Raw genomic sequence first — 26,208 nt, 5'->3', positions numbered from 1 at the left:
GAGGTATGCAATTGTCCCATTTAACATCCTTCTTCATATTTGTTGTTGTGTAAGATCAAAAGCTGAACAAAGGCTTTTTGGTCAGATACACATAGTTAATTTGCTCTGTATTGAAGCAGTTTGCTCAAGCCGGACCTAAGTTAAAAGTAATTTTATTTTGGACACCCCTAAGAACCCTGGTGGCATTATTGTCAAAATTCTCCATGTTTAAAGAATTAGTATCACAGTAAAGCATTGGGCAAATCTCACGGTCCCCCATCTTGGGTGTTGAAGACTTGGAACGGCACTGTTGGACATATTGGGGGAGTATATCCAGACTGAGACTCAAAACAGGCCACTGAGCTCCACTGAGTTTTCACAGATTACACAAGCTAACTTTTGAAGGAGACTCAGCAGTACAGGAAGAAGCCTAGTGAGTCTAAATCATTAAGAACCAGGGCTGGGAACTTGTGGGTCTCTAAATTCTGAGTTGCAGAGAGTCCATAGTATCCACCAGTTAGGGATCATAACTGCACACATACTCCATCTAATCAAAGATCAGCCTCTCCCATTACCATGAGCAACTGTGCAGTCACACAAATGCTCATCTTGTACAGCTCCGGAAAGGGAGGGAAATGGGGAGTTGCATAAAGCAATGCTGTTACCAAGACACGTAAGCCTCAGACTACAGCCCTGTCTGCAATGACCACCATAAAAGGAATAGATATGTACAGATTCTGGTAATTATCAGTTAAAGGACTTCCTAGGGCATTATCTCATTGTTGTGAGGGGAACGTTGGTGAAAAATCGGAAGTCCTTAAACACTAGGGCATTGAAGAATGCTGGGCTTCTGAGATTGATAGTAGCTTTCTTTGGTTTCTAGACTGGGAAATAATTTCTTCAGAAGAAACGATGCATTAAACACAGTTTTCTTACCCATAGAATGGCTTCACGTTCTTTTGAACATGGAAGGAATAATCACACCAAATCAAATAAGCTTTGAGGTTTGATCCAAAATATTTATGTTCAAAGCAATGAATTATTTTCAGTAGTTGCCAACGCATGACAGATTCAATCCACATCTGTAAACATCAGAACATTTTACATTCTGATACAATTTTCCTGAATTTACCATAGAGACAAGATTTTTGTGTGTGTGCATGTTAATCCCAGTGTAAAATATCCCCAAATCAATCAATCAATTGATTAACAAATTAAGTGCTAAATAATGGATGGGACTGCGAACATTTCCTGACAAGATGCTGAGAATAAAATATGTGTCTACAATTCTTTTGTCTAATAGTCCACCAACAAAGCATTGCGCTGTTTTCTTTAGGAGTTTACATAAATGCTTGGAAAACAAATGAAAAAATGTTCAAACAATATTTTAGCATTCATGTAAGCCAAGCAGAAATGAAATGGTCATTACACTGAAAAATGAATAAAATTCTTTTTCTTTCAAATTAAATTTTAATGTAGCAGAACTTTACATGATCCCAGAAATATAAATAAATAGAAGGTGACAACTAAGTATTTTCCACCACTAATTATGCCATTAGTATTGAACATAATATAAAGTTCTCATGAAATAATGTTGCTAAATGCTAAAAAAAATAAAGGAAGGCAAAGCAAGAGTTGTGAAAACACTGAAGAATTCATGTAGTAAAGTTTGTCTTATGCAAGAACTGCATCTTATTTATTTTAACTCCTAATTATTATTTTCTTTTATTCTGGCATACGACTATCTTGTGGGCTTTCTGTTACCACAGTTTTGAATCTCTCTGTATATGTATTTTACAGTTGAGGCTTAGTCATTTTAAGCTGTTTTCACGTGTGTCACTCTATATGTTTGTGCATCACTGTCTTACGGCGAGTGAAAGCTAAAGAAAGGGCTTGTTTTCTTTTAATAACGATATGGAGAGGCAACTATCACAGTCATTTTGCAAAAGTAAAGTGAGGCATGAGCAAGTGTCACATTAGTCTGTGGATGTTTGTGTGGTTAAATCAGGACTTGAACTCTGCTCTCCCATGGGCCAAGCTAACAGCTTATTTTCCCGACTGTTCTCCCCACTTCATTTATAAGCAAATGTACCATCTATCTCCTGCACATGCACATGCCACTCAGACTTGCTGTGATCAACATGTTATGAAACAACAGTCTAGTTTGGAGTGTTTAGGGCTGTTAGGATAATGATTTTGCATGGCTGCTCCACTTCCCAGCGGATTTGTGTTTTCCTAGATTTGCTTTAATGCAAGTGCTTTTTGCAAATAGAGGAGACACTGGAGAGGCTTGCAAAAAACACAAGCCCTTTAACAGCTCATTGGGAAGCAAAGAAGGATCCCTTGCTAACCAGACTGACTGTAGCTGTTCAGCTGAACAATCTTGTCACTCCTATGGTTGCTCTTAATATTTGATGGCTGGTCATGTACGGCATGTCTCATCACACCATCTCTGGAGGCGCTGCACTGGGAAATTTGAAAAGATGCCACTCTTCTGGAAGGATACTGCTGCTATTTGAATGGTGAGGCTATGGCTCTAGGTTCCTGTTTCACATCTCAGGCTTATTAAGTTCCTGGCTACATTGAAAATTAAAAGAAAACAAAAATATGTAGAAGTCTGTGTCATGCAAGGTTTAAGGGGACAGTGTGCTTTGTGACTGACCTGTGGTCAAATATCTACAAACGTGGAAAAAAAAAAAATCACTAAATGAAAGAAGATGTTATCTCCCCACATCCATGTACAGAATTACACTTGATTGTTACCCAGACTGAAATCTTGCTGGTCACCAGTGGCTCTCCCACACACCCTAAGAGCAAAATATCTTCTTGATTTCCCTCAAATTTCTAAATTTATTACGAAATATAAAGACTATCCCCCAAGTTTGAGGTGGACAAACTTAAAGTAAGTGTAGATGGGATAACAACTCATTTGAATTGACCTATGGCCAGAAGGCTGAGGGAATATAGAAAGGAAAAAAAGCTGAGTGTAAAAAAGGTATTTCAGTCTCAAAAGTGTCCCAGGGGGCTAGCAAAAGCTCTCAGCCTTTTGTTTTGTTTTGTTTTGTTTTGCTTTGCTTTGTTCTGAGAACTTTTTAAGGCAAAATGAAAGGAAAGACACCTGGCACCTGTAAGGGCATCAAGAAAAATTAGTTTGCTTATGTTAGAAATTTTCTAAAATAAGATTGTATGGTAATTTCTGTATGTATATTTTATTTTAGGTTTGTGCAAATTTTAAATCCAGATTGGCAGACGTCAGGTAAACCTGGTGACAGGAAGCAAGTATCTATTGAAGTTGATGGATCTTGGTTTCAGGGTGTAGGTTGTTAGTGACATAACAGGTTTCTTCGCTTTTCCATGTTTTCTCTGCTCTCTTTAAGTAATGTTGGAATAAAGGAGGTAAAACCAGCTCAGGAAATAAAAAAGGGAAGATTTTGATTTAGCCTTTGACAGTGAAAGCAATGATTTGTAGTCATGGGCTCAAAAGCACACAGATAATAGCTCAGACATTTAGACTAATCTGAAGTTAGACATTTCAAATAAATGTCCCACCCCTTTGTACTGCTTCTGTATTTCAAATTCTTTTCTTTATTAAATAATGAAAAATCTTGTCTTCAGCTAACCTTGGTAAAAAAAATTCCCTTTTGAAAGCAATAAATACCTAGTTAAGTTCTAAAATGTTAATAGCTGTGCAAATAGTTACTGCTGTCTAAATGAGTGACCATTTAATGAATCACTTCCACCAAAAAGGTCAGTGTAGCAAGTCCCATGTGCATCATGTTATTACAACTTACCAGCAAATGACCACATTAATATTAACTGACAGATTGCAGACCTTTATGTTTATGTACAGTGGGTTTCTGGAAAGTGCACTTCTGGGAGGTGTTAGAAAACTTTCTGCCAGCATATCATCCTGTAAATCATGCTGTTTTCAGGTCATTACTTGTTCAATGTGCGGACACCTTGTTATGGAGCTTTTTGAATGAGAAGTCCGTTAGTGAATAAAGTACACTTGACCTCTCACCTTCAAAGTCCTCTCATTTCAGGTGTCTGGGACATGTCACAGATAGGTATTTTTATCAGGCAGACCCATGACAGCTCTGAAATGGCTAGTGGTGTACACTGAGGTCAGAGACTGTGTGCAGTAGCAAACTTGGATACTCTGATGATGCTGATACTTGTAGTCTCTGTGATAAGGGTGATTGCATTAAGTGAATTTCTGAATTAAGCATAATGTATCAAGCTTGTACTGGAGACCTGTCATAACACCATGGCACAGAATTCCCTCATTAAAGGCAGACACTCCCTCATGTTCACTAGCATTTTAATTCAGCTATGGATTATTGAACCGTTCTTGGTAGCACTGAGCCACTTACACAAAAGCCTCAACTATCCTAATAAGGGTGTGTCTTATGCAAGGGTCAGGGCATAGACTAGAGCTCTGTCCTGTAGGAGAGGAGGCCAGAGCTCCTGACTTTGCAGATTGGAGGAGTCCAAAAAACTGCTCTTGCTCCTGTCCTGTCATGTGGCTGTGAGGATGTCACAGCATCACTGCCCATCAGAGAGAAGGGATAAATGGATTAATCTCATTCTACATGGGAAGATTTCTCCTAACCCGATGTCTCTTCACCTGACCTCTCCTTCAGTCTATTCATTTTGTCTACCCTCAGTGATCTACTTAGAGCTCTCGACTTTCAGACCTGTAAGATACTCAAGTTCAAGACAGGAAAATCAGGCACCCAAACACTCTGTGTCAATGTCGTGTAGACCTGCGGGAAAGGTAGTTCACTTCTGATCACTGATAAGCCATTCCTACCTCCTCAGAAATTTATTGAATAAAATGAGGATCCTGGAAAAGTAGTTGGGAAGTTAAGCCCTTGTACTCTTTTAAAGAAAAGACCACCAGCCCCCAACATACATTTTCAGAGAGCGTGGAGAGGAAAAATGCTATTAAAAAAAAAATCCCTACTTGCTAGTGTCCTTTTAAATTATGTAAAGCCAATTTTGTGTAATATTGTCACTGAACAAATAATCAGTTCGTTGAGGAAGATTTGTGGCTGCAATTATTTATTCATTTTAATGTTTGTTATTAAGCCTTCCTCTTGCTGTTTGCACCCATTATATGATGAAAGATCAATACGAAGAAGATGAGGAAGTGCAGAAATGATGTCTAATTATCAGGGAGTAAGGAGGAGAAGAGCAGTCCTTGTACAAACGCCTATGAGATCTACAGCCAGTGTTCTAGTCTTTTGGTAATATTAGCCTTTGTTTTACAGTGTGAAGTGGTTTTGTTGTTGTTGTTCCTTGTTTTGTTTTGTTTTTTTTTTTCAACCCAGACAGTGAAGTGAACACTGGAGACAAGTTTTATCACGCTTTTCTATCACACTCAATAGCTGGGGTTGAATTATGAGAAGCAGTGGTTCCAAGTGGATAGAAGGAGCCTGCAATTGAGAAACAAGATTTTGAGTATTTTTCCCAATTTAAGAAGTGACTGACTACATAATTTTTTTCCCACCTTCTTTTATTTCTACAGGTACAAAACAACAGGACTCACTCTTGCTTTCTTCTTTAGTATTTTGTAATCTAAAAATGAAAAGTAATCTATCTTTACTAAAATCACAAGTATGTTTCTACAGCTACATAGCCCTTTGCTCATTTATGTACATAAATGTCTATATAAAGACGTATAGAAAAATGCCAATATTTTATGGCTTAGATTAAATCATGTCATTGCTACCCAGGATTAACAGACACGAAAATCGTGGAGATGCATTACCATTATTTCCATTTATTCAGCTGTGGAGATGTAAAATACATTCCAACCATTGCTTTCAAAATAACATAATGTCTGTTAAATGTGATCTTTCTCCAGCAAAATTTTTGCTTTCTGGCTGACAAAATATTTGGTACTTGTTAGTTTGTCTGGGCTAATATCTCCTGGTATTAGGATCCCCACTTTGATTTTTTAACTGGGGTTGCAAAAAGTGTTTTTTGTGTATAATATCAAAGGTGTGTCACAGTCTGCAATGCAATGAACTGCTCAGAGAAGTCTTAAATAGACAACACAGGTAATTCAGCTGTGAGCACTCATGTATCATAACAAACCTGGTGAGTGCAAGGGCTGCCCAAGTGGGAGAAAGCCTGAAAGCAGGTCTGTGTTCCAGATTTTATATAGGTCTCAAGGGTCTCCTTCTAAATGCTATGAAATCCATCATGTAGCTTCAGGCCAGCCCTGAAAGTTGCCTTAAGTGAAAATCTCCCACACCCTACATATTCGTACATACAGATGACAGGTAACTATGGGAAATATCTCTCAGAGTCACTTTCTGTTAATGCAGGGCCTGGAACTCTATTAAAATGACAAAAATAATAATGTCTCTGAACACATTCTCTGTCTTGCTACATGTCCACAAAACTTTTACCAGAGCTGCCTTCTCTTCTAACTGCTTTTTGTCTGGATTCTTGCCATGACTGAGTAAAAAAAAAAAATCACAATATGACAGGGGTTCATTGCCTTTTCTTTTTTTGCACTTTACAAAGAATGTTTAAAGAAAAAAAAAAAAAAAAAGCCTTAATTGCAGTATTGCAGTATATCCGTATAAGTTTTCCTGCTCATCCAGATTCTGATCTGAAGAAAGATATTGCCTTCAGTAGTACTTATTTCAGCCATTCACTTCCTTGAGTTATTAACTTAAAGAAATGCTGGATTTCACAATGAGAAGAAAGACACTTTTAATAATATCAATTACTTTATGGTATCATTTGCACTATGTTCAGCATGATATTTTTGCTGCCTCTGACAACAGTGAGACTGAAAGTACCTACAAATGTATATCTGGAGCAGCAGTTTTCTGTCTAGTCTGTAAAATTGTGTACCACAGAGCTAGGCAGCAATTTATGACTATAGCTCTACACATGATACTTAGCTATCCTGCTTCATTCTTGTGAGTCATCCTATTCGACTTACATACGTAAATCTGATACATCAGTGTTTACAGTATTAAGGCTTTAACAACAGTGTAACAGAAACCCTGTATATTTTCAGCATAGATAAATCCATCTCATTTGCTTTACTAAATGCTGCCTGGCAAGCAAAGTTATAGAATTTAGCTGCATAAGGCACGAAATAGTTGGAAACAAATCTGAAGCTCTGGAGATCACGCACAGAATTAAGTGCATTTCAATGTGTAGGTAGTTGTCAGAAGTGCTCCATAAATCTCATTCAAATAAAAATATTGCATGATTATTTTTTTCCTTGCATACATATCTGAATAAAATAGAAGTCTGTCTTTCCAAAAAGCTCATGTCAGATTTTATAGGGGTTTTTTTCTTCTTTCTTTCTTTACTGAATTGAGTTCCTTTTAAAAAAACAGATGTCGGAAAAAATACATTTCTTGGCAAAGTTAAGTGCTACAGAGGAGAGCAAGACATTGTTCTTCATTTTACTATGCACTTTCCCTTGAAACTTACTGACTGCTTAAATCATCTCAGCTACACAGGAACCTTTGGCAATAAAATAAAAACTGTATTAAACACTAAATTTTATACATAACTGGTATTTCTCATTGACACAGAGTTTATGAAAGTTGTCAACTTCTGTGTCCAATTTATATGAAGGCAATCATAATCTGAGGGCATATGAACAGATCTAGTCAGAAATAGTGGAAATAAAATTAACAAATTTATTAATTTTTCTTCCCCCTCTGAAGATCCACTTGTGGTTTTCCATACTCTTGGCAAGGGATGAATAGAAAGCTGAATACAGAAGTTTAGCCTTTCCATTAAGTGGAAACTTCCTGCTGGGATTTGAGGAAAAGTCTGGCATAGAAATAGGTAACCATTTAGCTTCTGGGCTGCTTGGCCCCTCTAGCTCCAAGGAATCACAGGGCCAGAGGTTATGTATTATTTATTTTTCAATTGGACTCAGTGGAGAAATTTGAGAGTTTACTACATAAATATGTTACATTTAAGTACATCATGCATTTACATAAAACTCACCGAGGCCCAGATTCATCATTTCCTCCCAGTTCAACAAACTGCTTTAAAGTATGCTTAAATTGACTTCAACAGAGCTGTAAGCACTTACTGAAAGTTCAGCGTGTACTTAAATGATTTGGAGAATAAGGACCATCTGCATATGTGTAAGTGCTTTGCTGAACGTGCATAAGTGTCCAATCCATGGCCCCATGAAATCCATGAGGTTTCTCTATTGATGTCACTGGGCTTCTGATTTAGTCTTAGCAGTTGGATATTACCAGTTCAGGGCTCTCTTGTTGCTTCCTTGAAAGGAGATGGCATTCAGCCTTTCATTGCAATGCCCCGTGCTTTGTGTTGAAAGCCCTGGATAGCCTTCTAAGATTTCTTACTTAGTGGTGTCTGTGGGGCTTGTTGTGGTTATGATTTTAAAATGCACTGCTCAAAAGTGACAGTGAACACAACCAGAATAATAATTCCAGTTGAAGCAGTGTGGAATATATGTGCTGTCTGTACCAGAGGCACTGGGACTTTTTTCGGGGTAGGAAACTTTGCACTACCTGTTGCATACTTAGTGATGTATTTCCAACAAAAGGGACTTGTAGAGCTGTTTATTACCAGATATTAGAGTCTAAGTTTAAGAATGTGGTGAATGAACCACATTATCTATTAGACCCTCTCTTTCTATGGTCAGATGAGGTGAGCGTAATCTATGCTTCAGTCAGCTCCCTGACCCACATTAAAGTTAATGCAGGACTATTGAATCATGTTCTATAATCCTGATTTTGAAGGCAATTTCATTCTTACTTATTGCAGCACCTTCTGCTTTTAATGACCTCTTCTCCTTTTTTGGCCCACTTATTTATAGGACTGTTTATGCTATCCATGAGATGACAAGATATTTAAATTCTCCCTGAGACTTGTCCTTTTCTACAACATCCTGAAGTAAATTATCCACAGGAGCAATTCTTTCCCTCTCAATCCTCACTCTTCTGTGCCTCAGAAAGAAATTTCAATAAAACCCTCTTGTTTTATTATGGCACACCAATGTGGTAGTTATTAATATTTCTCTAAAACATTCTTCATAATATATCTGGAAAGGGCAGAAGCTTAGATTCCATTGAAAAATCTATGAGCGTGAAATATCAGCAAAGCATTTATTAAATGAAAAAACAACTTGTTAACAAATAAAAGAAAATAAACTGAACCCATTAAAAAAAAAGAAAAAAGTATTGTAATTCAGTTAATTAAGAGAAAGCTCTTGAATTTTGAAAAAAATGAGGATTCAAGCCATAGGTACAGAAAGAAAAAAGCAGAATCTGAGGGGGCAGTGGCATCATGCCAGTCACAAAATTAACAAACAAAGAAAGACTACTCAGAGCTCCCATGAAGTGCTTCCCTGCAAAGAGGTACGGATATTTTTACACAGGAGGGCAGACACTGCTTTGGGAAGACTGACAGTGACACATTACACTAAATTGAAGTATCCACATTGGCCATCTAGTTTAAGCATAGAAAAGATTCACAAAAACAGGGCCTAAGGGTTTGAAGAAATGCTTTAAAATAGAAAATGCAAACATAAAGAGGAGAAAGTACTGGAAATCTGAACATTTGTTTCATTCAACAGACAAAAGTAGCAAATACAATGGCTAAACACTGGAGTTAAATTCAAACGAGAAATCAGGCTCTCATATTTAACAGCCTGGAAAAGCAAATTTTTGGAACAAACTGCTAAAGGGAATGATAGTTTTACATGGTGGGTTTAATTCAGCACCACACACTTTTCTAGACAATGTTTGCCATGGTGTAGGCTGCTATGCTAAATATAGGAACAACTAGATAAAAGAAAAGGAAATTATTTATGCAGGGTATGGGACTAGAAAAATGAATTATTCCATTGGGGTCAAATTTTTGTATGATCTTGTGGATACTGGGTGATCAGAGGGTTTTAGAAGTTTCCTTATAATGAGAAAATAGAGTGGTTCAGTCTGTTTCCCTTATCAAAGTAAGGAGTTGAGTGTACTGATGTCTCTAAGTAGGAGTTAAAAAAACAAAACAAAAACCACAACCGTGACAAAACAAAACCAAAACCCATTATTAAGTTGTTGAAAGCAGAAATATCAAAGTTTAGGATGGATAAAAAGGGAGTTTAGGATGACAATTTAAATGTTTGGTTTACCAGTGTGCTAGAGTTTGTGTTGCTTTAACTCTTTGTGCGAAGACTTTAATGTCTTTATAAAAGCTGCAATGCAAGAAATTGACTGAACCTGTAGTTCACAAGGGATCACATGGTGGTATTGGAAGCATCCCTTTTGACAGTTTTCTTGGAGAATTTCAGATACTTACACCACTCTTAAAGTCCCCAAAACAATGAAGCATAATCCTAGCCTGCTTTATTAACAACAAATTTTATTCTCAAAAAGGTTTAAAAAATAGCAACCTTCTGTCACAGTAACTAACACATGTTTAATCTAAAATAGCTGATTTACCTACGATATTTTTACTGTGATGCATTAGAACACAGAGAAAGACCTGTTGGCACAGGAGAAGAATCACAATACCACACTACTATCTCTTTTCTTCTGTATCTGTAAGTTTTGTAGCCTTTGAGACTTGTTTCTATTTTTAATCTATTGCTGCAATAAAAAAATGATAGTCACTTGTGTTATGTTATTAACTCTACCCCAAAGGGTTCTTGTTCATTTCCAGATAAATATCATTTTCTGTTGTTGATTATTTGGATATAGACATTAAGAAGGATCCCGACAAGCTCCTGTGCCACATGGAAATACAGCAGGATTGTTCCTGGGGTTTATGCTGTAAGATTTCAGGTGCTTAGAGCAATGATGCAAATGTCAGATGGCATAAACCAAACAGGTTTTTCAAACCTACTTCATTGTCAGCACCCCAAATGCACATTTCAGAGCAAACTCAGAATCCCACTGGTTTATTGTACAACTGTTGTCTACAGGAGTTTTGCTGGAATTTAAACCAGATTTATCCAATGTAAATTAACTTGGGTTAATTGCAGCCATGTTGAAGTCTCCACCTCTAAAAGTAAGACTTTGAAGAGACAACTGGGGAGTTTAGGAGCTTATTAATGAAAATTCCTAAATTAAATTTCTGACATTTAACAGAAAGAATACTGTTCACACTTTCCCACCAACCCAAGTCACTTCTAACCTTCCATAACAAATCAAAGCATTCCATTTTTCTAGAATTTAAGGGGAGTGCTAAAAAAAATAAGGCAAGATAACCAACTGTATTATTCTAGTTCACTCTGACCAATGCACATTCTTAAGTTTGTGAGCAATGATAAAATTCCCCATTCTCTACTAGCCAATGGTAAAAATAGGAAATAAATTATTTATCTTAAATATGACCAGGTTTTCCTCTGCGTCTTGACCTATTTAACATTGTTAGTTTTCTGTTCCCATTAGCAACGTGGAACAAAGAAACACTATTGTAAAGTTGTGTCTCCAACAATCCACAGCAGTCTTACTTTTGATACCATTTCCCTAATGACCACGTAGCAAAATACAGAATGTCTTTCCACAAGTTAGTGTTGATTAATTTAATGCATTATAGTTGCTTTGATTTCTTGGTTATTTGTGATATTGCCTATATTTTTCTGATATATTTTGATATTTGGAAATTACAAGGAAAAAATTAAAAGTGGTTAAATTAGATTTAGATGACAGAGCCTACAGAACTCAAAAAAAAAATCCTGATCATTCACTGATGATTAGATTTAAAAAGAAAAAAAAAAAAAGAAAACAAAGAAAGCAAAAAAGGAAAGAAAAGTAATAAATCAGTTCACAATCACACCATATGTACTTGGAAAATTACACGCTATACTGGAAACCAACTCTTATGATTATGGTATCTTTTATGTTCTTTGCTTCCTGATACCAGCATCTCTCTCACTCTAAACAAACATGAAAGTGGGGAGGAAGAAGAAGATAGGTAAGTTTGAGTAAGATTACCAGCAACTTACAGCACAGCTTTGAGATACTGACTTTGTTGATTTAAACACAGTACAATAAATCAGATTCCATGACCCTCTAAGGGTCAGCTTCCAGCATTCGAGAAAGTGAGATAAAGTGAAAAACCTGAAGATAAAAACGAGTTGCTGAAAGCACTTTTCCCTCCCAAACCCTCTTGAGAGCATTTGGATTTGTAGGCCCTTCTGAGGCTTGCTTTGTATGCATTTTAAAAGGTGGAAGGTTTTTTTCGTTTTTCCACCATAGGCTAGCTACCTACTTAGTGACTACCTGACTCATTTCTTTTGCACTTGCTTCTTGATATTTGAAGAGACCCAGCCATGGAACACTCAGAGACCTTCCTCTGTTCCTATAGATTGTTCAAGTTAATTTCCTGTATATGTATTCAAAAATATGTACAGATGTATATAATTACTGACACTAAAAATATACACTTAGAGATATGCTCATCCAAGAAAGACAGATCCAGAAAATATAAATCCCAAAGGAATTTTTAAATATTTATGCAGTAATCCATCACCTTCTACTTGTTCTTTATGGCCATCCCCATAATCAGTAAATCGATGTTCCATAAGAATCAGGACAGTCTTAGGATATAACCTTTCTGATCCTCTGGAGAAGAATGTAAATATATGAAGTTACACAACAATCCATTGCCATTAGAAGCTAGAAGGGTTCTAAATATTTGTATAAATTTCAATTGTATGCAATTAAAGCAAGAAAACAGAACCCTGACACAAAAATAATGGTGATTCAGGGGTAACTCAGCATACAGCTTAAATATGTATATATCCATGCTCCTAAACTGCCTAGTTGCCCTCTGATATTTATTACAGAAATTAAAATACTGCTGCTGTTCTGGTTCAACACTTCCAAGACTAGGCAGAGATATGATGCAAAATTATCAAATATCTCATAAGAAAAAAAATATACTTTTAATCCTACCCAAGTAAGATATTTAAAAGACTTGCAATAACTGAAACTTGCAGATCAAAGTGATTTTGGCAAACTTCAAGCACATTCAGCATCACTGAACTTGAAATCATCAGTGAACCTGGTCTGACACGCACATGAGACAAAACTGAACTAAGTTTTACTGTTCTTAGTTGTAAAACTCCAACCAGATCAACCAGTTTTGGCATTGAGTTTATGATTTTAATAGTAGGAAAAGTAGCAAGATGTCTTAAAATCATGCAAGTTAGGCAGAATGCAGAGCTAAAATGTTCCTCTGAATCCAGACTGAAATAATCACTGCAAGCTAAATTAATCAGAATGCAATTAGATATACCATATAGCTGCCTTTTTTTTTTTTTTTTTTTTTTTTACCTTTTCTTTTGAAATTGCAGTACTGTGGGCAAAAGAACCCTGTCCTCTACATTTACATTGGTCTACTTTACCCATTGACAGCTCCCTATATCATGAGCCGAGGTGCAACGCAATATACTTTCACACAGGGAAGAAATCATAGTTCTCTCCTCCCTTCCATTTTTGCCTTTCCAAACACATGTTGCCATAGAGCTAAGCCACCAGAAATCATACTGCTGTTTTTTGGGGTTTTTTTTTAATCTAGACAAAATCCTTATGTATGTTTTTGTACTTATGAGTCTTTATGTATAAGTGCGTACATATATATATACAAGGACATATCATCTATAAATGAAGCATGTTTGTAATATATGTAGCGTATACATATATTTAGTTATACATGCTATATATATTTATACATATTATTTGGAGAATTTATAGATATGAAATAAATTTATATAGATTGTATCTGTGTCTGTGTGTTCATGTGTATACATATATTTTAATAGCACAAACTTCAAAGAGAGGGAAGGGGATGGGAAATGGAACAGAAGCAGGAACACCCAAATGTTTAGGAAAGTTTTGGGATGAGAGAAGCTCAGCTAAAATGCTTTTGCGACCTTACCTCTGTTGGGTGCAAATGATGCTCTCTGTAATATACAGATAGATGTGTCTTGTTAACTGCCTCATCCTGTGGTGTCATCATTACTGTAATTAATGAATTACCATATCAAACTGCAATGACTATAAAGTTTTAGGGAATAAGCAACCATTACCTGTGACAATATGGGTTGGTGGACACCAATGGCTTATATTTCATATTGGACTGGCTAGGAATGATGACACCAGCAATGTCCTTCACTTAAAGAGGGAAAAGGAATCAACTTAGAACTTTCCCAAATGAAAAACTTTGCCCTTTTGCTGCCTTTCCTAATAGAAAACAAGCTAAAATGTACCATTGGGCAGGTTAATTGACTTACAAGTATGTCTTTTTAATAAGTGTCATAAAGTATGTCATGCAGCCGAAACTTGCTTCCAGTGCATTTTTTAAACTGTTGTCAACCAGATTAAAGTTTATTGTTCACATGTAAGTTTCCGTTTTCAAGCAGTAATGAAAGACATTAAATTGATTTGCCATGCGTAGATATGAGGCGGGTTATGTCCTCTGCTCTTACTCAATGTGCCTTTCCCAGATGCTTTCCTTCGCTGCTGTTTGTCTGAGCCATGAATGATCATGAATCGTTCTCCCTTCCCCATGGCCTGAGATACAACTCATCATTTCTTTGGTATTCCTTAAATTAAAGGTTAGTGTATATAGGGACCTGATTCACCACAGCTTGACTTCAATTTTGCCTTTTTATAAGTCTTTGAAGTATTTGAGGGAGAAGTGATTGAAGAAATCCTACAGTGAGTCAGATTTTAATAGTGCTCTGTTCAGGGCATTGAGTGTCTTTCTTTGTTGCCAGCACCTGCATTGTGGGGCCCCGTTACTGAAATTAGTGTCTAACATAACTCAAGACTATAAAAATTCTCTAATAATCCCAACATTCAGCTACTTAAAGCACAGTCTGTCAGGTGAGATTGTGCCTCATCTTCACAGAAGGAAAGAGCAAGTTAAAATAACAAAAAAGAGGATTTCCCTGTAAGAAAAAATTACTTTTAAGGAAAAGGACTTGTTACCAACAGTAAGGGAGAAGTAAATTGCAAAACATTACAGACATGAGGAAAATTCCTGGAGAAGGAGGAGTTTAATAATGCTCTGGTGAGGACTAGGATTGCAGGACCAGGATCTAGTAGTACACTGTTTCTTATTTTTTTCCCTATATGATACACCTCACACACAAAAAAAAAAAAAATTAAAAAAAAAAAAAAAATCATGTATGGAAAAACAATCAAGCAAGGAAACAAACACCAAAATACATGGCAACATCTTTCTAGGTCTGTGTCTGTTGTAGGAAGTAACAATTGTTGCCAGTCCAAAATATCTGTGTGTGTAGGTACTAAAAAAATATTTAACATTTATATTTTTTAATTTTAAGCCTTTCTTTTTTTTCAACACAACAAATTTTTTCTCTTTTTTTGGTATTTCCACCTCCCAGAAACACAAAAAGTACAATCCCTCAGGTCCAAAAAACAACAGAGTTCAAGTGAAATAATTTGTTAAACTGTTGTAAACTTTCATCCCAATCAGTAAATTAGAGACTCCTTTGCTGAAAAATTATATTTCAGTTACACAGGTACTTTTTAAACTGATAACCATAGAGGCATAAGGTTTGGGTTTCTTTTCAAATGCTTATTTCTACAAACTATTTACTGTAAATTCATCAAAGCTGCATGTTAAGGATGCTAAAATGGATCCTGCAGCTAAAAGCTGACAGCAGTGTGGTTTTAAGGCTGTGGGGGTAGATCTCACATACAAACAGATGGAATGGCACTTGTCATAAAGCTGTTTTAACCTAGAGGTTTACTTTTCTTCTGACTAATGTAAGTCAATTCTATTATTGGAAAATGATACAAATTAACACATTTTCTCTACCTGTGAAGGGGAGAACAAGGTCTTGAGCAAACCACAGCACATTTAACAGAGTGATTTCACTGTTACTACCTGTAACTATAGAAATCCAAAATCCTGCCTTAACCCTCAGTGAAGTTCTTTACTCTGACTTCCATGGGTCTTTACCCAATTTCAGTCTTAGCAGTGAAACAAAAAAGCTCTGGCAATTTTGTCTCAAACCAAGCTCTTCTGAGTTTCTCCCTTCCCTCTGTGTCCTCCAGGCCAGTTTGGGTAGTTATTAAAAAGAATTTTATATAAATACTCTCTTTGCATGTATTTTCAGTGGGTTTTTTTCCCTGTGATTTTTTTTACATAAGTCTTTGCTTATTTACACCCCAATGCCATGCCCACTGCAACCCACTCACACCCAGAAACCACCAGATACATGCACTTACTTGGCTTCCACTTTCCAGACTAAAGACATGAAGATCTGGTCACAGTAAACAAAGTTAACTGAGTCCTGCATAAATAATTTAATCACTCAGTGACGATTGGCCAGGCAGGCAAGCTGAAGCTGCTGCCCCCAAATTATTAAAGGCTTTTATAGAACCGTAAAAAGAGCAATAATTCAATCATTTTTTTTAAAGGGCACTAAATATAATGCTTATTAAATGCTGGGTACAGCTGAGGTGTGCACTGGGATGAAATAGAAAGCATGCTCAGCAGCAATATCCCAAATGTGTGTTTTTCAGTGTTGCTGACAGGCAGATACCTGACCCAATTAATAAAAAGTACTCCACTGATTTTTCTCCCTCCTACCTCCTCTCTGCCCCTCCCCCCCCAACCCCCAGGCCCCTTTTCTTTTTGAACTGATCTGCTAAGTCATGGTACAATGCTAGAAAACAGACTAACAAGCAAGCAAAGAAACACACAAAAAAACCCCAAAAGCACACAAAGCTTTTAAGAGTGGAGTTTATACTTCCCTCAATTTTGCTTCCTGTGACAAAGTGCAATGTATAGTGTTGAAAATAGAGGCTGAACTAACAAGAGGGTTCCAGGGAAAGAAAATATTTGTACCCTGTCCTGCTCTACTGCTGACTCACTCCCTAGCTGAGAAGTTGCACCTTCTGCTCTTAACATTTGCCTCATTCTCTTGACCATTAAATTAGGGTTAATGCTATTTACTAACCTCAGTATGGCAACACAGTTCATTAACGAGACACAGTTCTGCCTCAAGAAGAGTCACGTAACTCTGAATATTTTGCTTTGATTTCCTCAGTAATTGTATAGACTTTACATTTCTTGTGGGGAAAAAGAATTACCAGACCAAGGGAAAGGAGCCTGCTGATGAACAAAGCAGAAAGTGTTGGCGGCCCATTATATGCGCATGGGTAAAGATGTTCTCCTTACCTTATCATGCTCTTAAATAAAAATTAAGTAACAAAACAGAACAAAGAAAGGAAAAAGAAAAAAGAAAGAAAATCTGTTCTGTAGCAGCTTAGTGGTTGTAGTATGTCTTTGTAACCTACAATTCCTTTCACTATGCAGCTCTGCCAGCGTGGCTTCATGAAAGGCAGGCCCAGCTTGACCCACCTGATCTCCTGCTATGACAGGGTAGCCTGCTCAGTGGATGAAGGAAAGGCTATGGATGTGGACTCTACCAGGACTTCAGTAAAGCCTTTGACACAGTTTCCCACTGTGTTTTCCTGGAGAAACTGGCTGCAAATGGCTCGGATGTGTGCAATCTGGAATTACACCCAGCTGGCGTCTGGTTACCAGTGGTGCTCCCCAGGGATCTATGGTTCTGTGTTTATGTGTAGCCTAAGAACTGGACAAATTACTGTGTTTTCTGCACCTGAATTGAGGAATGGTTTTTAACTCCACAAGCAATGAACATAATAGATCTGTCCTACTTTGAGTTGTTGTGAATGCCTGTCTCTATTCACTCTCCTTGCACCGCACTGAGATACTGCTGCTCCCCTCACAGTTTGATCATTCATTTCAGAGGACAAATGCACCACGGGAAGAGTCTGGCCAGACGAATTGGCCAGGTGACTATCATTGCTGATGGGGATATTTCTGTTTGCAACTATCACTCTGAGAATATTTTAGATTATTTTTTCTTTATATTGTAAAATTCTCATTAAGCTTGTATTTTTCTTCCCCAATCAGAAGGTTTTAAAATCAATATAGTAATAGAGAATATTTAATTCACAGTTTTATTGCCTTATTTTTTATTATTATTTTACTCTTGGTGTTCTTGGTTTTCAATTCATTATGAATTTATTAAGATTTTTATTACACTGGGTTTCTTTTTATCATTTTTTTGCATTTTTTAGATTATTAAATTTTAATATATATTAAAAAAAATCTTTGAATGAAGGTGAAACCTGCTTTAAAAACAAACTGATAGGATATTCAAAGGCATTTCATAGACCAAGGACCAGATGAGTCTTAGGTGCCTAGCTGCCTGACGAGGATTTGAGCCTAAATTCCTAGGTTATGAATGTTCAACCTACCTGATATATAATTTTAATAGGACTTGATCTAATCATTGAAAAGCTACTGAAAGACTGCCATCAACTCCAGCAGACTTTGAATAAGGTACTGGAATAAGGAGCAGAATGTTTTGTGGTGCTGATACGTTATATAAAATTTAATTCATTATCAAGTTTACAAAGACTACCCTTTTCCCAGCTGACTATTGTGTAAATATCTTAAAACCCTGTGGGGTTGAGATGTCTTGGCCTGTTTCATGTTCAGTGTTCATTTTCACTCCAATTATTTCTTACTTGCTTTATCTACACACATAATCTGCCCATTCCTCCCACTTAACATATCCTTTGAACTTTTCAAATGCCTTCTGCTCCTCCTTATTATCTTTGCTTTACCACATCCTTATCTCTTGTCCTATTTTTGATACTTTTTACCGGGATGAATATAGTTGGTATCCATCCTCTATACCTGCCAATTAGATACAGAACTTCATACTTCTTTTTTTTTCTGTTCTTCATAATGGTCGATTTTCTCCACTTCTGTTGATATCATTTCATTTCCTGAAAATTATTCCATATATTAGATCCAAACCAGTCTCAGAAAAAAAAAGAAGGGGGAGGGAGGTGATGAGGGAGAGAAGTTACATTAACTTCTGAGATTCTATTTTCACATACCCAGAGGAATAATTCATATCTGAATATATTATGATCACTAAAGTAGACCTTAGTTGCTCAACTACTTCTGTTGCATATATCATGCCCTGGCTTATTATCAGAGACCAAGTCCAGAACAGTTTCTGATTGCACTTGCTGCTAAGTACAATAGATAAAGGACCTGATGACCACACTGTTCTTCCCTGACCCTCCAAGTATGGTCCAGTCATTAGCAAAACACACGAGATTTATCTTTAATGAACATTCAGCTAAGGGAATAGAAAGCTGGAGATGGAGAAGGAAAATGAACAACAGGCATATGTAATGAAATGATTGATGCTTTTTTTTTTCTGCATCATTTTCAGAAATCTAAATGGTATCAATGACTTACATAATCCATTGTCAACATTTATTCTTATTTCAGTTATCTCCATAGTGGTAGGCAAGCTGCTTATATCATTTGTCTCTTCAGGCATAGTATCTTCCCTCTCTTATTACTTTAATCAATCATTGTTAGCTTATGTATAGCACATATCATTGCTGCTGTTCTGTGGTGTGTCAGTCATTCATGCCAAACAGACCAGCTAGCATCCCCGAAGGACCTCTATAAATGGAAATTCTCCTTTGCAAGCTGTTAAGCTTAACTGAGAGCATGAAAGCCCTTGCATGAACATCATAACCTTCTACAGTCCAGAAGGCTTTGATAACAGTGATGTCAGCGCTTCCCAAACCAACACATCTCCAGGCAATGTGATGATCCTGTTCACAGCTCTGCACCGCTGCCATATAAAAATCAGCAGCAGAGAGACAGGCTGAGGTCCAGACCTGTGGCAAGACCCAGCTGCCTCCCATTTCACTTTAAATGTTTGCCCAAGGCACTTTATTTAACAGCTTATTAGATATTAATTTAGTATTCAGTATCCTTTTTTTTGTCTTCTGTATGCATGTTGCTAATAACATGGTAGGCTCTGACTCTGTTCAGAGCTGTATAAGGTGCAGGGAAAAAAAAACAAAAACCCACTCTTCCCTGGAATGTTGATGAGTCTGTGTCAAGCTGAGAAACAAAAAGGAAATGAAGGCACAGAGCCAAGGTTGACTCAAGGTGAAATCCTAATCTGCTGGGGAATCATAAAACCTCTGAGACGCACAGTTGCACATGGAATACAGGGCATGAGAAAGAAAGAGAAGGGGTTGGCTACCAGTGCCTCCCCACTACAAGGAACCATTGTTTATTTCCTGTTTCATCTGTGAGACCACATTTCAGGAACTAGTTAAACATTATGCTGATGACAAGTCTCCACTGTAACATAACTGAAACAGAAGTGTCATCTGATCCTCACCTCATGACTCGTATTTGCCCATTTGCTCTTGTGCATCTTCTGTGGAAAAAACATGGACTTTATTAGATGAATTTTGCACCTTAGAATATACCATTCCAGAGTGCCAATTCTATGCTGATTCCAATAATGTCTCTATCTTATGGGTGCAGTGTGGAAGTAGAGCACATTTCACCATCTGAGAATCTGGTTCAGTGTTTTTATCAAACCCTCTTTGGCAGACTGGTGCTGTTACGTCAAACGGTGAACAACAGGGAGGATGTAAATATCCATTTCCACTGTCTCCCACCTCAAAATAATCTTTATTATCCATACTCTTCCTAGTTGGTCAGTTATGTGATTCAGCAGCAATGATGTTCCACACTTCCACCTGTTTGCATTTACTCTATGGCTGCCAAGGGAACAATGGGGAAAATAATGCTCTTGTGAGCCATTCTGTTCACTATGTGTCAAAAAATAATTTGAATCAAAGAGTCACTAACTTAATTGACGGCGATAGCTCCATCCAAAAAACAACCAAAGAATTGATATTGTGCAAATTGCACATATATTGCTCTCGAATTTGTGAGCATATTCTTGTTTGCCTTGACAGCATGTAAATTACTTTTTGGACAGCTCAACACATTACTTAAGATGTGGCTGTGTGTGAATTTTTAGCTGCTTACAGGGGCAGTAGCAGCCTTCCTGTGAAACTGAAACACACGTTCATCTTCCTGGGTTTTGGGTTTTGTTTTTGGTTTGTTGTTTGGCTTGTTTTGCCTTTTATTTTTGTCTCTTTTGCTAATTCATGGCACATACCAATTTTTGCTTGACATCTGAAGTCTTAACCTCTGTGCCTTTTCAGCAATGCAGCATGCCAAAGAATAAAGTAAGGCATGATTCCTTAAGCAGAATAAAACTGGAGTTGACTAGAAAAGATCCAGGTAAGTGCCTGGGAAGGAAACACACTGTTTCAGAGACTTATTTAAGATAGTAATACATGAACTGATATCAACTAATTTTAAACTCTTGTGTGACTTATCTGAAGTCAAACTGTAGTTGCTTGAGGTTCCTGATATGGTTGGTGGAAAGAGATAGGCAACATTCAGAAGGGATTCACTATGGTTTCTGAAGATTTTGGAATCACAGAAAAATAAAAAGGCTTGGGTTGGAAGGAGCCTTAAAGTTCCTCTAGTTTCAACTGTCCATCAATGGTGGGGTCACCACCCACTAGGTCAAGATGCTCAGGGTCTCATTCAACCTGTCCTTGATCACTCCAGGTATAGGAAATCAAGGAACCAGAACCTTGGTGTGGAACTAAAAGGTCTATTTAACCTTACTTTGGGAGGGGTTCACTACCCACACCATATTTGTTTAATATTACCTCCAGAAGGCAATGGCTGAAATCAATATTTGTCTTTTCAGGGACTTTTCAAACACATAGTCATGGTATTTGTAGTAGAAGCCTATAAATGTAAGCAGAATGGGGCAAAGATGGGTGAGGAAACAGGGCTAAAAAATAAGCATGACTTACCAAAAATACAAATGGAAGGTTTTTGACAGATGAGTTTCTACAAATATTTCTGGATGAGCATGTATGTGAACTGTGATGGCTTTCTTAGATAAGGAAATGATTTGAGAAAATATTTGGTTTGTTTTTTTGTGTTTTTTTTTTTTGTTTTGTTTTTCTTTTTTTTGTTCTTGTTCAAATTAGAAAATAGAAACATGGCTAGTGGGAAATAAGTAGCAAAAATTCAATATATTAATATTTTTGTATCTATCTACATGTCTGTGCAAAATATGCCTTTACTTTACATTCATTAAATGAATACTTATAAAGAGCTAGAAAGCTGCAATAGCTACAAATACACTGCACATCTCAGAAGACTAATATGATATTAACCAACCTGAAAAATATAAGTTAAATCACACTAAACTGAATTATTCCTCTAGTTTCAACCAGTTCTATACTATTTAACTTCCTTGTCCAAGTTTTTTGGGTAGCAGAAATGTTACCCAATGTACAGCTCATTAGGCAAAGAACCACGGGTAATATTTGGCCCATTCCACGAAGGAATTAAATTAAACCAGTGGACCCGAGACTAAAATGCCTGGCACCAACCTGAGAGCAGCTTCTTTTTCTTCAGGCAGTGACACAAGCCACAGGTCATGTTTTCTCCTTCAAGACAAACCACTGAGAAATTATATTTCAGTTTATATTGGTCCTGGACTGAGAAAACTGAATGGGAAAAGCAGTTGCATCTTCCAGAATCAAAAGAACTAGTACCAACAGCACAGTCCTGGAGAGCAATTCCATTCCAAAACCTAATTCCGGAGTGCCTTGTTGCACATAAAAAAAATCTGATTCCACAAACAGTTCCTTTCTCACAATTATCTGAAATACCATAATCTGATAAAACTGAATACAAACAAGGCATGTATCATGATGATTGTGGTTTTTTTCTCCAAGGGCCAACGTTGTTTGCACATGAAGAACATCTAGCCTAATGTTACTTGAGATGTCTGCAAAAAGACCTTACAGAACCTCTAAGTACAGATTTTAGAAAATTTGTACCAATACTTGTTGATTACAAAATGTTAAAAAAACATCTTTCTTTCCACAGTTTCTGCTTTAGTCAATTTTTTTCTTTAACTTCTTCTCTCATCCATTGGGTTTCTTTGCATTCATGTCTCATATCAGCTTGAACCCCGTACTCATAATGGCATAAACATGTATAGGAACATTCATATACATTGCTCAAATTCTTTTGTTATTTCAAACTTCCTTTTTATTTTTGCTGTGGGTGAACTATAAAGTTCTGCTGAAACTAATCAACACAAAATTGTAAAAAAAAAAATCTTCCTTTCCCTCCTCAATACTCTCATAATGTTCTATGAATATGAATCACCCGTGGCAAACAGAAAAAAAAATTAGAAAAAAATTACCGGCTTTCAATGCCTGCAAGCAAATACTGATTGGCTTAACAACAACAACAACAAAATATATGATTAATTATAAGCATCCCTCCTTCCCAGAAAGAAAAAAAAAATCACATCATTATGTATCAGTTTGAGGCAATAACGTATCTGATAGGGTATTTTGAGTTCCTACAAGGCTCCATCTGCTGATAAACCTCCTCTAGAACTGGCTGTGATGCTACATATTTGAACCCTCTAGAGGCAGCTGAGGAAGATTAAGATGCCATTAATGTTCATTTTACATGTCTGAGCTCTTCTTCTGGTTGGGCTTCCTTTGTAAAATGTGACTGTAGGGTTATTTCCGCCCAGATGTCACAGTGCATATCTGTTGCAGTATCATATCTGTATTTGTTTATGGTATTTAATAATATCTTCTGTATGAGCAGAACAGTCTTAGAAGGCAGGATGTTTTCATCAGACAAAAGTTGTAGCTGCTATACGAATATGCAACATTTTAATGCAGCAAAATTAAAAGCAAAATAAAGGGGAAAAGTGCCACTCATAGATGAAGAGGATGAAAGTAACCAGTAGCAGCATTGTTAGGTTTTTAAAATAAGGTTTTAATGAAAAGAATTGGGTCTTGATACAACATAAATTGGACTATTTGCATGCTTAAATTATGTGTGTGCTTAAATTGAGCACAAGCGCTTTACTACCTGGGGATTCAGTGAAGATCCATTTTAAGAAATGTCCTGGAAACCATGAAATGTAGTAGGCCAATACTCTGAACCAAGACAGGTACTCTCTTTCTGATTCTTCTGGAGGTCTTCAGGCTCTCTGATGGGCTCTCTCACGTGTGCTTGCACCCTTCATTCACATGGTATGCATGATCATATCTTCTGAACCTGTAAGCCTTGCCTTTTGCTCTCCTGTGGGCAGGAGAAATGAAGTGCTAGAGGCAATGCTTTTCATTGGACATGTTTTTCTCACCAGTGGAAGTGTTAGTGGCAGTGACTTCTGACAGCTATATGTAATTTGTCAGAGGATTTCCAAGGTACCATGTTGCTTTTGACCACAGAGGAAATAGCTGAAAGATCAAAACCAGCCATGTTTTCCTTTGTTCCCTTTCTATAATGATGGTTTCAGGATTGGAAGCTGATGGGGCTGATGTTGACGCACACTGGAGCAATGAATCTGTTTTTCTTTTGCTGCATTTTTGAGCTCTTGGGAGTCAGGTTTTCTGCATTTCTCAGCACTTGCAGGAATCCAAAGTTGATTCCTGCACCCTCACTAGCTTAAAAAAGTCTTTAATTGAAGCATAAGGTACTACAGTGCCTACAGCCCAGCCCTGAGACTTGTCGATGTATGACACCCCACTGAAGTCAGAAAGAATCTTACCATGGATTTGCCTGAAGTCTCATCAGCAAAACGGACTCAGTAGTGCAAGTAAGGTATGAGCAAACTACTCTTTCATGACCTAAAGTAAATTCTCTAGGTTTGCCATTGATTCTCCTGGCAGTCTTGAAAAAAGAAATATGCCTCACCTTGATGATTTATAAACTACAGTTATCTTCGCACACCCAGTTTTGAAAAGGAATTTGACAACCATGTCATGAAAACTGGAGAGCAACCTTTGAAGGAGAATCTATTTTTGTCAGATGTGCCATATGACATGGAGGACTAATCCTGATTTTATTTCACAGAAGGCATTACACAGAGGCTGATCTCATCACAGCTTCAGGCAAGTCGTGGTGCTCCAGACTGCCACGCATTTTGATTCCCTGTGCCATTCTGACGCAAGAGAAGGATGCACCCAGAAAAAAGGGGAGAAAAAAATCATTTCTCCTTCCTCTTAATGATGCCAAATGTGAATGGTACAATAAAGTACATGCGTAGCCACATTAGCTTCTTTCCAAAATGAGGTGCACAGAAATCGAGAAGTGCCCATCACGCAGTATGAATATGCAAGTAGTCATTACAAGAACCATGCTCCCAAATGTGGCAGCGAAGCTTTGGAGGTCTGACGAAGATGATTTCATGCCATCTGCCACCTGCTTCTGAAGGATAATGGCTGGCTGGTGTGTATGAGGCTTGTTCTAAATGTTATCATACTGTCTTCTTTCTTAAATTATGTGGCTAAAATGAGCCTGTTTTTGTTTTATTTCAATTGACACCAGATGCAGGGACTTGGATTTGGGTTTTCTGTTTTGCAAACACAGGCTTGGCAAAGAGAAAGGAGAAATGATAGTCAAAGCAGCTCCAATAACAGAAGAAACCCTTCTGATAAGCCTTCGCTTTAATTTCATCTGTAAGAAAAAGAAAAAAAAAAACAACACAGGATTTGACATCGCCCTGACTGACATTAAAGGAACAAAGAATTATATTGTTTCAGGTCTTTCTCTAATTCTACTGCTGCTAATAATATTGATCATCATTAAAAGAATCCAGACATAAAATACTCTGTATCGATCTGGCACACTGAAGAAGTTTTCAAATAGTGATATCAGAAATTTCTAATAATTACAATAGCCAACAGATTTGAAGTTTTGGTTGTTTTTTTTTGTTTTTTTTTTATCTCAGCCTTTAATTCTCTTTACATTACCCTAATGCCTTAACATTTTTTTTTCTTTTCTTAATTTTTGGTTTTTATTTAACCAATAATCGTAGTAAAGCACGAGAAAGTTGGTAATGTCTAGCTTACCAAGGAAATCTGAAAGAGAAGTTCAGTCCTCAGCAAAGTAAGAATTGTTCCCCTTCATTAACAAACATGCCATGGACTACTCTTCTCCAAATGTCACAATTTTAAATCAACATTAGCCTCATCATTATCATCTAATCTTGCAGCAGCTCTTATAAAAAAGAAATAAAGAGTAAGCCTCTAGCTAAGTCATGTCCCATCTAGGACAAAGGCAATCCTTCGTTTATGAGCCCCTCTGATGTCTTTTTTTCTCTGGAAGCCTGCAATGAGGCACCACTGTGGTAAACTGACTCTTTCCTTCTTATTCCCCTTAGAAAAATGTTGCCTTTTTTTTTTTCAATGTATCTAGAAGATGAACCTGGAACACTTTGTT

This window comes from Corvus moneduloides, chromosome Z (assembly GCF_009650955.1).
Source record: "Corvus moneduloides isolate bCorMon1 chromosome Z, bCorMon1.pri, whole genome shotgun sequence".
Taxonomy (NCBI): domain Eukaryota; kingdom Metazoa; phylum Chordata; class Aves; order Passeriformes; family Corvidae; genus Corvus; species Corvus moneduloides.
This window is presented reverse-complemented; position numbering follows the sequence as displayed.